The 13,506-nt window shown below is 35.4% G+C and overlaps 1 long non-coding RNA gene across 1 annotated transcript; it reads left to right on the forward strand.

Annotated features, from left to right (window-relative positions):
* Positions 1-3,336: 3,336 nt before the first annotated feature.
* Positions 3,337-3,775, forward strand: LOC136979516 (uncharacterized). The gene is made up of 2 exons (XR_010881391.1): positions 3,337-3,456; positions 3,540-3,775. It is a non-coding gene; the product is annotated as an uncharacterized lncRNA (long non-coding RNA).
* Positions 3,776-13,506: the final 9,731 nt, after the last annotated feature.

Here is a 13,506-nt window from a genome sequence, read left to right on the forward strand (position 1 = left end):
CGAAGAGATTTCAGGAGAACCGTAAACGGATCACTTTAGGCAAAGGAGATGCCCCCATACAATTAAATGTACATTTCGTAACTAAGATTTGCCATTTTCTGAATAAATAATTGTTTGTCAAAAATGTTTTGGTAACAGTATGTTATGTTAATTGTAGTTAAGTTTAAAGGGTCCGCGAGCAACTAAAAAATTGTAAAGAGATCGTCATGCAACAAATCCTAAAGAAGGTTTGAAAACTACTAGCCTAGAAGCTCATGCCCAACTCGCTAATATAAGAGAAAATAAGAACGCCGTTTTTATTAATCCAACCTGGTTCTTCCAGGATCACAGAGGGAGATGTGAGGGACAGAGCACGGCATATCCGGGACGAACTGCCTAAGAAAAGTTGCTGGACACGATTCTCGATTTTCTCACTCGGACTCGATTCTCGGTCAGTTCTCCAGAGCGGTAGGTTGACATCTTCGCTGTTTTGACCATTTCGCCAATATACACTGGTGGACAAAACTTAAGGACGGATGCTATTTTCGGCAATTACAGTTAGAAATTGAACCGCAGCAGCCTGTTGAAATATGCTTGAAATTGTGATATACTCTGTTATGTAAAACTTATGAAAATGTTTGAGTTCTGTATGTGTTCATAATGTTCATGAAAGTCTTTGCATCTTATATTTTAAAATACATTGTAAGCAAGTATTCTGATGTAAACGGCCTATACTGCATATGGCAACCTCTAATATAAACACGTGGCCTATAAGATATAACTTACAGAGTTTCTACGCATATCTGTTCTTTAATAATTCATTAATAATATAAATTGCAGGGGCGAATTCTGACCAAAATTTTTGGGCTTATTGAAAATTGTAATAAGAATAATAGGCTTAGTACCAAACAATAGGCAGAAACGTTATTTGGTGTGAATAAAAAAGTATGGACTATTATAAAGCCTATTATATCTACACATGAAATATATGAAATATATTATAATGAAAAAGTATTAAAAATTTATGATAATAATTCAAATTTTGTGGCCCTTGACACTTTGGGCCCAGGCCTTATTAATCTCTATGTAGATCCGCTCCTGTACACAATACATGTATGCTGACTGGGTACCGCAAGCTTTCGATACAATCTGCCCGTGTTAAATGCTTCGAATGACGTCGTTCACGCGCACTTGTTTGCTGCGGCAAACCTCCACACGAGCAAGCGATCGAGTTCCCGCAAGCATCGCATTGACTTAAAACGGCTAGCCGATAGCTGTCAGTGTAAAAGCAAACACAATTGATAAAAGAGTTTACCCGTTAGAATAAATTATTATTAACATATTTGTTCTTATATAAAAAGTATATTGACAGTCAAAACTTTCTCTTTAGCATGCGGCGCATGTTAAGCAACCCCAGAGAATTCGCCCCTGATAAAGTGTACAATAAAACTTGTAAGGAAAGCCGTTAAAAAGGATCTGTGAGATGCTTTTGAAAGACTAATAATGTTTAAAACATTACATTTGTACACTTTGTTATTTTCCTGTGGGCACTAAGAGAGTGTTTCTTTAGGGACCATTATGAGTTCGACCAGGTCCACATGAGACAGCCGAGTGCTGACAGACATGACCCAGCATATCTAAGACAGACTACCCCGAAAAGCTCTTTGGGTTATTTTCGACTGCCCGAATTCTACCCAGGATCACGCAGAATGGTAAGTTAATGTATTAACCGCCTCGGCCATCCCGTCGGCCAATTTTCATGAGTTATACAACTTAGCTTTTCAAGCGTATACATTTTACCTTTACACTGCATTACTTTTGAAAGACTGTATACAATGTTATAAAAAAGTATTTTTAAGTAGGTTATAAGATATACACTGTTCATAATTTAATATGCTTGTACAGTACAATACATATTAAATAACTAGCAGGTAGGCCCGGCGTTGCTCGGGAAAAAATAACGATAGCGAAGATTAAGATTATTACATTACAGTCAGAAAAAAAGAGTAATTTCATCAACGAACTAAGTTTTTCTAAAGAAAGGTGAATTTGAAAATCCAATGTTCTAATATTGTTCGATTTTCACGACGTGTTCTGATTATATCGTTCGATTTTCCTGAAAGGTCAAGAATAACCGAACTAATCCGTTTAAATTTGAAAATCGAATATGTTCCAACATATTACTCTTTTTCTTTTTTTTTTTTTTTCCAGCGCCCGTTAATCTTGCACGTTGCTTTCTCTTGTTCTCCATTGTTACTTAACACTTTGGTACTTAAATCTGGTATCCTAACTGTGCACCAAATTTCAGCTTTCAACTCCTAACTGTTTTAGCGAATATTAAGATTATTACGTTATAGTCAACCTTACCCGTTTTCACAGAATGCAAGAATTGGGTCCTCCCTGTTTCCAGACTAATTACAGAATTTTTAGATAGTTCGATTTCCCGCAAAAACGAAAAAAACTGCATCTGCGTCTTGCACGTCGCTTTCTCTTAACACTTCCATTGTTACGTAACACTTCCATCGTTGATGGAAGTGTTAAGACTTAATCCTGTTCCTCTCCCCGTGGGGAAGAATTTCGAAAAATCCCTTCTTAGTGTGCGTTCTCGTGACGTACCCTAACTATGTATTGATACAAACTTTCAACTGCTAACCATTTGTGCTCTTAACATTTCCATTGTTATGTAACACTTCCATTGTTGACACTTCCATTGTTACTTAACACTTCCATTGTTACTTAACACTTCCATTGTTACTTAACACTTACGTTGTTACTTAACATTTCCATTGTTAATGGAAGTGTTAAGACTTAATTTCGCCCTCCCTCCCGTGGGGAGGAATTTCGAAAAATCCCTCCTTAGCGTGCGTTCTCGTGACGTACCCTAACTGTGTACCAAATTTCAATTTTCAACTCCTAACTGTTTGGGCTCTGCACTGATTATTATTATTATTATTATTATCAACTCGTCTCGATTATATATATAGATTACAATCGCAAATCAGTGTCGAGCAATCTTTACGCGACATAGGATTAAACGCAGATTCTTGATCGAATTTAAAACAGAACGAGAGAAACATTTGAGATCAATTTAAATTAATTTTTAAGCGATTAATAATATAAAAGTCATCTGCAATAAAATTGCTATATCTATAGTAAAAGTAATAAAACAAATATAATTATCTCATAAAATCATTAAAATTATTAATTGCTTAATTCGATTATCATTGGTCACTATGATATTTTATTGCTTATTTGCATTATATAAATAGTAACATTTCGAAGAAAACGCAACCAAGAAATACTTTGAAAAGGTAATAACTTACAATTCTATTATAATTACAACAAAGGTAATACAATTCTATTATTATATATAATTACTTATTGTTTTCGTTTATTAGGTTTAAACTGAATATTATTATTCTTCAAAGATGAAAGCTTTGTATGGTATTCTAATAATAGTTCTCTTTTGTTCGATGTGTAAGTTTGCTTTTATCTCCGTTTCTAATTTACATACATGTAATAATTAGGCCTATTATTAATTCTAAATTTAAACTTTTTAGTCAATTTGAGTGAAGAGGTTTTTATAGATAAGAAATGTTTCTCATCCTCTGAGTGTTGGCCAGCGTGTAAAAAAGCAGTAGGAACATTTCAAGGGAAGTGCATGAACGGCGGTTGCAAATGTTATCCTTAATATATTCTGTAATTTTGTGAATTCAGTCATTATGATTATATAATGCAATGTATTCTTCTTTTCTGATAATATAAAGTTATAATCTAAACATTCTACAAAACAAAACTAAGCATTTATTTAACATTACATTGTAATTGTCAACAGTTTTACTAAAACCTAGCAGATGAGTCCGCGTTGCCCCGGCAAAAAATAACAACAACAAAGGTTAAGGTTATTAGATTATTTCGTATTTCTATTATATTATAGTATTTCATTTATATTTACAAAGGTTTATCGCACCGAGTGACCAATCTAACACATTTAAAAATTTTTTTAAGTTGTATACAGTAGACGAATAAAGAACACTTAAATAAGATAATCTTTGTAGTTATATAAATCAAACACTATAATATAAAACGAACATTAAAACGAAACCATATAAGGAGTTTGGTTATTTTAGCCTACCATTGTCACGTTTATCGCGATACTCGGACGGTAAGAAGTGGCACAATTTCATTGGTTAAGTAGTCACCAATTGAAAATATGAAATCTTAATTTTTTAATGTTAACTCTAAGAAATTGTACCATTCGCAACCGAATATCAAATCGTAATCTGCCAACCAATCAAATTTCGCGAAAAACGGATCATATATTTAAACTCTGCACCCTCGAAAACCCCTTAAAACTTATTTTATGCTCGCCGGTAACATTGTATTATACAGTTTTCCTATTCGAATGCAACCATACCACTTGTCCGATAGAAAGGAGACTGTTGCAAAAGGAAGTTGAAGTTATTCGACCATAAGTAGTAGTTGACTTCCTCCCGAAAGAAAAATCAACGACTATTAATTAATACCGGTCTACTATTAATATTTGAAAAGTGATCCGTGTTAGACAGGTTGTGATAGCCCCGCATGCGATCAAAGTTGCTAACCTTAACATCCGAAAGACTTCATATGATTTGTTTATATAAAAAATCTTGTAAAAAAACGATAATAATTACCTTCATGCGATAATAAAGTGTTTACGTTTTTGCAAAAAACTGTACAAACTACGTGGGAAGTATGTTCTCGTAAATATTGCGTTTATAGAAAATTATCAGGCTGCAATTTGAAAAATTATAAACCTATAAATTCGGACTGATGTCCCTTGTGTCTGTGTGTGTCTGTACTTCTTTAATCTCAGAAAAGTCGAGATTAAAAAGTCGAAAGTCGAGACCAAATATGATTAGGAGCAGGAGGTCCAGATTAACTATATATGAGCTTCCGATGAAAACCGGAAGTCACGTTACATCAATTCAAAATTTTTTCCTGAACGGAATTAGATAGATTACCAGCGCGACTCTATTGTTAACAGGAAAACTATGAAGTACAGGAGCGAGACATCATTAAAGGAATTGAGAACATTGTAAGGAAAACTTGCAACCCGGCATTGTGACGATGTCACAATAAATAATCGCTTCTTAGAATTAGTTTGGCTTATTTGGTTAGGACAACGCTACACGTGAGCAATATCCCAAGGGAGATACATCCCACGAAGACTTTTATAGGAAATTGGATACTATTTGGGTGTTACTAATGTGGCTGTCCGCCATGTTTGTTTTTGTATCTAGTTGTATATAGAATAGAAACTTCTTTCTTCTTTCCTGAAATTTTTCTTCCCTTTGTCTTCAACCTTTTCCTGTCACATGACAGGAACCTTACCGTTCGTGGGTCCTGATTGGCCAGAATACAAAAAGAAAAAGAAAAGGTCCTGTCTGAGGGGACCTGGAAAAACGGAGTTAAGGAGAGAACCATTTTGGGTTGCCACCGACGAGAGAGGAGGTCTAGTGAGAGAGACCGAGCGAGTTGAAAAGCGACCAGGGGCCTTAAGGAAGATGCACACATGCGGCGTGGCAAGGAAAAGCGGCAGAATGATGTCACTTTTTCTTGCCACAGAAGTCGATTTTGTGCCGCTTTTCTCGTGCAGCAAAAGTTGGTTGAATTCTATCTTTTGCGGCAAGACGCGTTCTATCAGCCAATAACAGTTCGTTTGGTAGTCACATGAGAAAATACAATGACGTAGTGTTTTAATGGCGGAAAGTTTAATAATAATATAATTATACTAGCTGACCCGGCCACGCGTTGTTGTGGCTCAAAATGTATCTATTATAAATGTGTAACACTTCCCCCGTGGGGGAAATTTCAAAAAATTCCTTCTTAGTGTATATTCTCTTGACGTACCCTATTAAAACGCAATCAAAAACGCATCTAAAATAGTATAATAAAAGCCGAGTTCTTCACAGTAAGCCTTAATCCCGTCCTTTTCCCGCTGGGGAATATCGAAAAATCCCTTTTTAGTGTATATTCTGTTGACGTAACCTATTAAAACGCAATTAAAAACGCAAAAAACGCATGTAAAATAGTATAATAGAAGCCGAGTTCTTCACGGTAAGCCTTAATCCCGTCCATCTCCCCCACTGGGGGGAATTTCGACATGTATATTATATAAAAACACGTGCGTATTCGAATGCAACGTTGTGTCAAAATTTCAAAGGAATCGGTAGGAACAAACGAACGTTATATTTTATTTATATTAATATTTATATTAAGTAATAATTTTAATAAAATAGGAATAATTAATAGTTATTCTCCTAACCTCACTCAGACTCTATTACACTGTAAGACAACAACACCTTGATGCTGAGAACCTTTAACTTTAATCATAAACAAACGTTTTCGGCCCATTCCATGGCCATCGTCAGGCTAACAACATTCGAATACTGTTCCGAATAACCAATTTCAAATTTAAATAAAATACAAAAGAACTCACGCGCGATGCTAAACAACGTAAACTAAAACTAATATAAACAACATAGAAAAGAACAAACGAACGTTATATATTATTTATATAGATAGATAGAAAATGATCTGCTTCAGTCCATTCTCACAGAAAAGCATAATGCCTGACAGAAAAGCAAACTTAGTTCGTCGGAAGGTAGCGCCATCTGTTGGACATAAAAGCCTTAATTTATATATAAATCTATGTCTGAACCGGCCACGCGTTGGTTGTGGCTCAAAATGTATCTATTATAAATGTATAACACTTCCCCCGTGGGGGGAATTTCAAAAAATCCCTTCTTAGTGTACATTCTCTTGACGTACCCTATTAAAACGCAATCAAAAACGCATCTAAAATAGTATAATAAAAGCCGAGTTCTTCACAGTAAGCCTTAATCCCGTCACTTTTCCCGCTGGGGAATATCGAAAAATCCCTTTTTAGTGTATATTCTGTTGACGTAACCTATTAAAACGCAATTAAAAACGCAAAAAACCGCATGTAAAATAGTATAATAGAAGCCGAGTTCTTCACGGTAAGCCTTAATCCCGTCCATCTCCCCCCACTGGGGGAATTTCGACATGTATATTATATAAAAACACGTGCGTATTCGAATGCAACGTTGTGTCAAAATTTCAAAGGAATCGGTAGGAACAAACGAACGTTATATTTTATTTATACTTATATTATACGTTATACTTATATTATACGTATTATACGTTATATTAAATATTTTATTTATATAGATAGATAGAAAATGATCTGCTTCAGTCCATTCTCACAGAGAAAGCAAACTTAGGTCGTCGGAAGGTAGCGCCATCTGTTGGACATAAAAGCCTTAATCCATATATAAATATATTTTTGAAAGGAAGGAAATGGTGTAGGGGTATGAAAAATAGATAGTAGCCGATTCTCAGACCTACTGAATATGCATATAAAATTTGGTAAAAATCGGTAAAGCCGTTTCGGAGGAGTAAGGTAACTAACATTGTGACACGAGAATTTTATATATAAGATATATTTTTGAAAGGGGGGAGATGGTGTAGGGGTATGAAAAATAGATAGTAGCCGATTCTCAGACCTACTGAATATGCATATCAAATTTGGTAAAAATCGGTAAAGCCGTTTCGGAGGAGTACGGTAACTAACATTGTGACACGAGAATTTTATATATAAGATATATATAATTCGTCGAAAAATTCGTTGCTTTCTTAAACAACGTCTTTCAGCTCTTTCTAATGCTTCGATTGCGATCAGAATAGTGTGAGATCGGTATAACCGATATGTGACTTCTGGTGCCTACCAGGGTTCCGAAAAGGTCGAAACCCCACTCGAGTGTCACCAATATGTGAGATCGGGGAGGTAGGAGAAGTCGTATCTCCCCTTTCCGGTAACAGGTCGTTGACCTTTCGGTTGTCAAGATGGCTAAAGTTTCGTTTCGGTCCCGAGAGTAGGGACTCTTTTTGTCGGGCGAGTGGATAGGAGGTGAGATGGGTCGACGATAAGGCGAAGCGATATTCGAGACACAGAGGAGACCATTTAACAATAAAACAAGATTTATTAAATTTAAACAAAGACATCAATACAAAATCTGACTAAATTCCCTAAGTCGCGTAGGGTTCGAGAGAGAGCTTACAGTTCGGTTCATACCTCTTAATTCGTTTCCTTAGAGTTAGCACCTTGATATCCCCGAAGTGGAGGGCAGTATCCGAAATAGGCACAGTTTATAAAGTCGCGACTGAGCACGGAGACGTTAGGACAGTAGGTCCGAGCGGTGACGACGAGCGACGGCGTTTGACCGGCAGATGATATGAGACTCCCCTGAAAGGGGAAAGGAGTGTCTTTTATAGCCTTTGGCTGGGAAAATCGGTCACGTGATCGTGGGTGAATGGCGATCGGGATCATAGGTGTTCCCGGGACTAAAAATATATGACGATTTCGGACGTTAACTATAAACTTAGGTTGCAAGATGATCTGGAAACAGTTGAAGAACAAAGGATTGTTGACAGTTATATGGCCGGGGACGCATATTTTCTCGTCCGGGAGCGTTTCTAGGCAGGATGTTTATATTAGGGGAAAATTCCTAAAACGAATTATTACAAAAAGTGACTCTAATGGAATTCCAGATCTCACAATAGCATATCCATCAGCCATTTTTATTTTTGTGTAGAGATCTCACATGCTGAACTCAAAAGTGAGTAGAAACTCACATGGTGAGATGGGAAAGCACGTGAGTTATAACTCGAGACTACCAATTTGACGTCAGAGTGTGAGATGGTACCACGTGACATCTTCAACACGTTGTAACACGAAAAACTCGAGACTAAGGGCCTAGAATTCTGAGGCCTAGAGAGATAGGAAAGCAGAGATCGTCAGTGTAGACCAGTGTTTCCCAAACTTTTGACATCTGTGTACCCTTTGTATAATTTTCTTAATGCTGAGTACCCCTCGTCAAAAAAATTGCATATACTTTAAATCAAAAACCAAAGATAACGAGGATATTCCATTTCTATATGCTGCTGCAAATGAAAAATCGAAAAAGCCAAAATAGAAGACTATGTGGAAAATATTGTTCCTAGATATAGCGATATGGACTTTAGGTCTCATTTTCGTCTTTCTAGAAGCCCTGTCAAAGTAAGTCTCTGCTAAGAATTGTTAGTTGTAGTAACTAGCTACAGAAAAATTGGTTTATTCGGCATTTTTAGCTTTTTATTAATACTAAAGCACATAACAAACCTTTCCTGTTAGAAAAATCGCACAAAAGCTAAAAATACACACGCGCACATTGTAACAATTCAATGTGTAGATACTGGAGGTTTTTGTGTGACACTGTTGTCTTGGCCATAAGGTGGAGAAATACACAGAATCACAGCACCCGGCGAAACCGCTAAGAAGTAACGAAGTTTTTTATTATTTTTCTATGTTCGTAATCGAAAAAAAGTAAACTGCTTGTTGCATCAGGAACAGCCGAAGCACGGTGCAGCGTGTACCCCCACTAAACTCTTCCCGTACCCCTGGTGGTACGCGTACCACACTTTGGGAAACACTGGTGTAGACCAAGCTAAGTGGTAAGTGAACTCTCCGATCCAAGTCAAAGGAAACCTTCCTCAGCAATATTTAATGATAACATGTTATCATTACTCTGATATAAACGGATTGAACATCTCCTGTCCATACGACGATCATCGTCCATATAATTTTTGTTATCAGGACTCCAACCTAAGATACCGGTATACTCTAACCAGTTTTCATTCCTCTCTTTTAATCTAGTTTGTAAGTAGTGATAGTTTTAGTTTTAAGCTGAATTGTGTAATAATTAATAACTGTCACAGGTAGATCGAGCGAGAGCGGGGAATTAATGTAAATACTAGTGTTTCTCATTTCCCGGTCTTTTGCTTGTCCCGAGATACCGGAATAAAAGTGAACTGTTTCCCGGTATCCCAGGAAATCCCGGAATAGAATTAATTATTTTTAAGATATACAAAATATCTTGAAATCAAATGGATATAATTATTTTTTATTTTTTAAAGTAATTTAATACATTCTGCAACCTCCAAAATCATATTAGTAATGCTGTGTAAAATATATATTAAACATTACTTTTGAATTACGTAGAAATTTTCACAAATAGAAAAAATTTCTTAAAGTTTGCTGGAAACTGCATACAACAACAACAACAAATGCTTTGAATTGAGTTGAAAATTTAAGAAAAAAATGAACCTAGATCAAACTTCTAACTTAAAAAGTAATTTTCGTTTTTAAATAATGCAAAGTGTTATAATTTTTGTAATTTTATAATAAATTTTATAATAAAATCTTATTATAAACAAATTTTTATAATAAGAATTTAAAAAAGCAAATATGCCAATACTCCAATCACTCGATCTGGTTCTTATTTAACTAATGAAAAGCCTGCTACCAAGAATGCCCTTTCCGATTCAATTCATGTGGGTGGAATCGTCTTTAATGCATTTAAGAGAAGACAGATGTTGTGTTTTTTCACCTGTAGCCTAGAAAATTTCTAGTTCGTTTTTGAGATTGTAGTACTTCCTTTGCTTTCTAGTATTCTTGATTTGTCGACCGCGGCTGCTTTAATAGAAACATCAAGCTTGTAGCCCAATAATTTGGCAGTTCGTTTGTCTTTAATAATCAGGTTTATGAAGAAGTTTGTATCCTTGCCCAATTTGCAGAACCTGGCGTTACGCAGTTATTGAAGTTACTGGGTACGGTTAAAAATTAAGACAGCATAAGTAAAATTATTCCAGATATTACAGGTTCTGTCAAGTAAAGAATTTTCAGAGTCCTGCCACAAATAAGCTACATTTTGATTATTGACCATTTGTGGCATGCCATAACGAGCAAAAATTAAAAAATAGAAATAAGCAGGTTTAAAATTAATAAATACAAATGTATTCTGACAGTTTATGACTTAATTATACTTTCTATTTCCAAAATTTCCTCAACCTTAACACAAAATAAGAAAAAAGTGAACCGGGATGAGAAAAATTTCCCGGGTTAAAAAAAACAACCGGGATTCTGGGATCCCGTTTGAGGAACCCTAGTAAATACATTTTTGTTCTCTATAACGGGAAAACATCTGTTCTCTTTATTCGATTAAAAGAAACGCAATTCGACTGGTATTTGCCTTTTCTTATTTGTAACGAGTTTCTCACGTTTCATACTAACGTGAAGGAAACCCGAAAAATTCCAGCCAGTTTTCCATGCCCTAACCCACGACTAACTAACTACCAGAATTCAGTGGTTTTATGCACTCGGCTACTTGAGGGCGCTTGTTAGAATTTAGAAAGTACTGTTTAGAAATGAAAAAAACTCGAGTTGTTAGATGTGGAAAATTAAATTTTTATAGACTTTTCACAGGATAACGCTTTCGATTGCATGCAGTCGACTACATTACTAGGAAACGACGACAAATAAGAATTCGTACTTACAAGAGTTTTCTTTATTATTACCTGTATTTTAAAATATTTCTTGCGATTTCAATTTAAGAAAATGAAATTGCTGATGTACAGTACATTCGACACCCCATTTGCTCATTTACAGGCAGCGCCATCTATTGACGCTACGTGTAAATCAGCAAATCGAATGTTTTACATTTTCCTAAATTTTTTGACAATAGATGGCGCTACGTGCAAGCCTGCAAATCCAATAGAGATAGAAATTAATTGATTTACAGAAATTCAATAGATATTTTGGGGTGGGATGTTCGACATTATATAAGTTAGCGGTATATCGAACTCCCGAGTTTCGAAGCAATTGCTCAAACAGCCTAGACGTGTATAGCGAACAAACATCCAAACAAGCATTCTTATTTATATATATATAGATACTACCTAAGGTACTGTACATACATGATTTGTGTGTGTGTGTGTGTGTTTGTCCTTCATGCACTACCACACCATTTATCCGATTGCCACGAAACTTCGGGAAGTTGTTTAATACACTCCCGCGAAGGTTTCTGGCACATGTAAAGACCACCATTTCCCCCCTTTCAAAAATATATTTATATATGGATTAAGGCTTTTATGTCCAACAGATGGCGCTAACTTCCGACGACCTAAGTTTGCTTTTCTGTGAGGCATTATGCTTCTCTGTGAGAATTAACTAAAGCAGATCATTTTCTATCTATCTATATAAATAAAATATAACGTTTGTTTGTTCCTACCGATTCCTTTGAAATTTTGACACAACGTTGCATTCGAATACACACGTGTTTTTATATAATATACATGTCGAAATCCCCCCTGGGGGGTGAGATGGACAGGATCATGGCTTACTGTGAAGAACTTGGCTTCTGTTATACTATTTTAGATGCGGTTTTTTGGGTTTTTAATTGCGTTTTAATACGGTACGTCAACAGAATATACACTAAAAAGGAATTTTTCGATATTCCCCAGCGGGGAGAGGGACAGGATTAAGGCTTACTGTGAAGAACTCTGCTTTTATTATACTATTTTAAACGCGTTTTTGATTGTGTTTTAATAGGGTATGTCAAGAGAATGTACTGTACAGTTTCAGTTCAGTTCAGTTTTATTAAAAGGTACAAATTAATGTACATCCTGGCTCCGAATGTACTGTACACTAAGAAGGGATCTTTTGAAATTCCCCCCACGGGGAAGTGTTACACATTTATAAAAGATACATTTTGAGCCACAACAACGCGTGGCCGGGTCAGCTAGTTTATATATATAAGATACTACCTAAGGTACTGTACATACATGATTTCGGACTGAAAAATGATATATTAAGTAAAGATAAATATAAAATATAAATGACATACAAAAATACACACATAAAAATGTTTTGTACCTACCGAAAAAAATATGTACTTATAATAAATTTACAATATAATAAATCCAACTAAAAGCATTTTACATCGAAAAAAATTCTAGGCTGACAATCTGACAAAGCAAAATTGGCAATGGTCATACGTTTATTGCATGCGTAACATAGTATTATATACATTTTGCTGAAATAACAGGATTATCAACTTTCACTGATGTCTACATTCGCTTGTTAATGACCACAACATTAAACTATTGTATTTGAATTCGATTCTACAGTTCACTTTATATTCACTGTCTGTTATACCTCGTATTTAAGAGGAAAACGTAACAAGAACCAGATAGGAAGTATTTTAAATCTCTTGCAAACGATATTAGAGAGGTTGCGGCCGTCGTTTTCAGCCCAAAACATGAACGTCGAACGTTCGAGCGCTGCCATCTGGCAATTCTAGAAGGTAATGGCGTTCGTTATGTCTACCAGTAACCCTTCTCTGTATTTATTACCTGTAATATTTTGTATCATTTGCAACCATTAGCTGCCCATGTCCTGTATATATACAGTGACCATAATTATTTTGGAAAAATAAAGGACATATCGAAGGAAATAAAAAAATACCTTATAAAATTTATAAGTTTATAACATTCATTACGAAAATAGTAGCATACAACAATGCACACATTAAAATTTTAAACAATCTTAATTATTACACATACACACACAATGTAAAAATTTAAATA

Source organism: Centruroides vittatus, unplaced genomic scaffold (genome assembly GCF_030686945.1).
Source record: "Centruroides vittatus isolate TY-2023 unplaced genomic scaffold, ASM3068694v2 contig_628, whole genome shotgun sequence".
NCBI lineage: Eukaryota > Metazoa > Arthropoda > Arachnida > Scorpiones > Buthidae > Centruroides > Centruroides vittatus.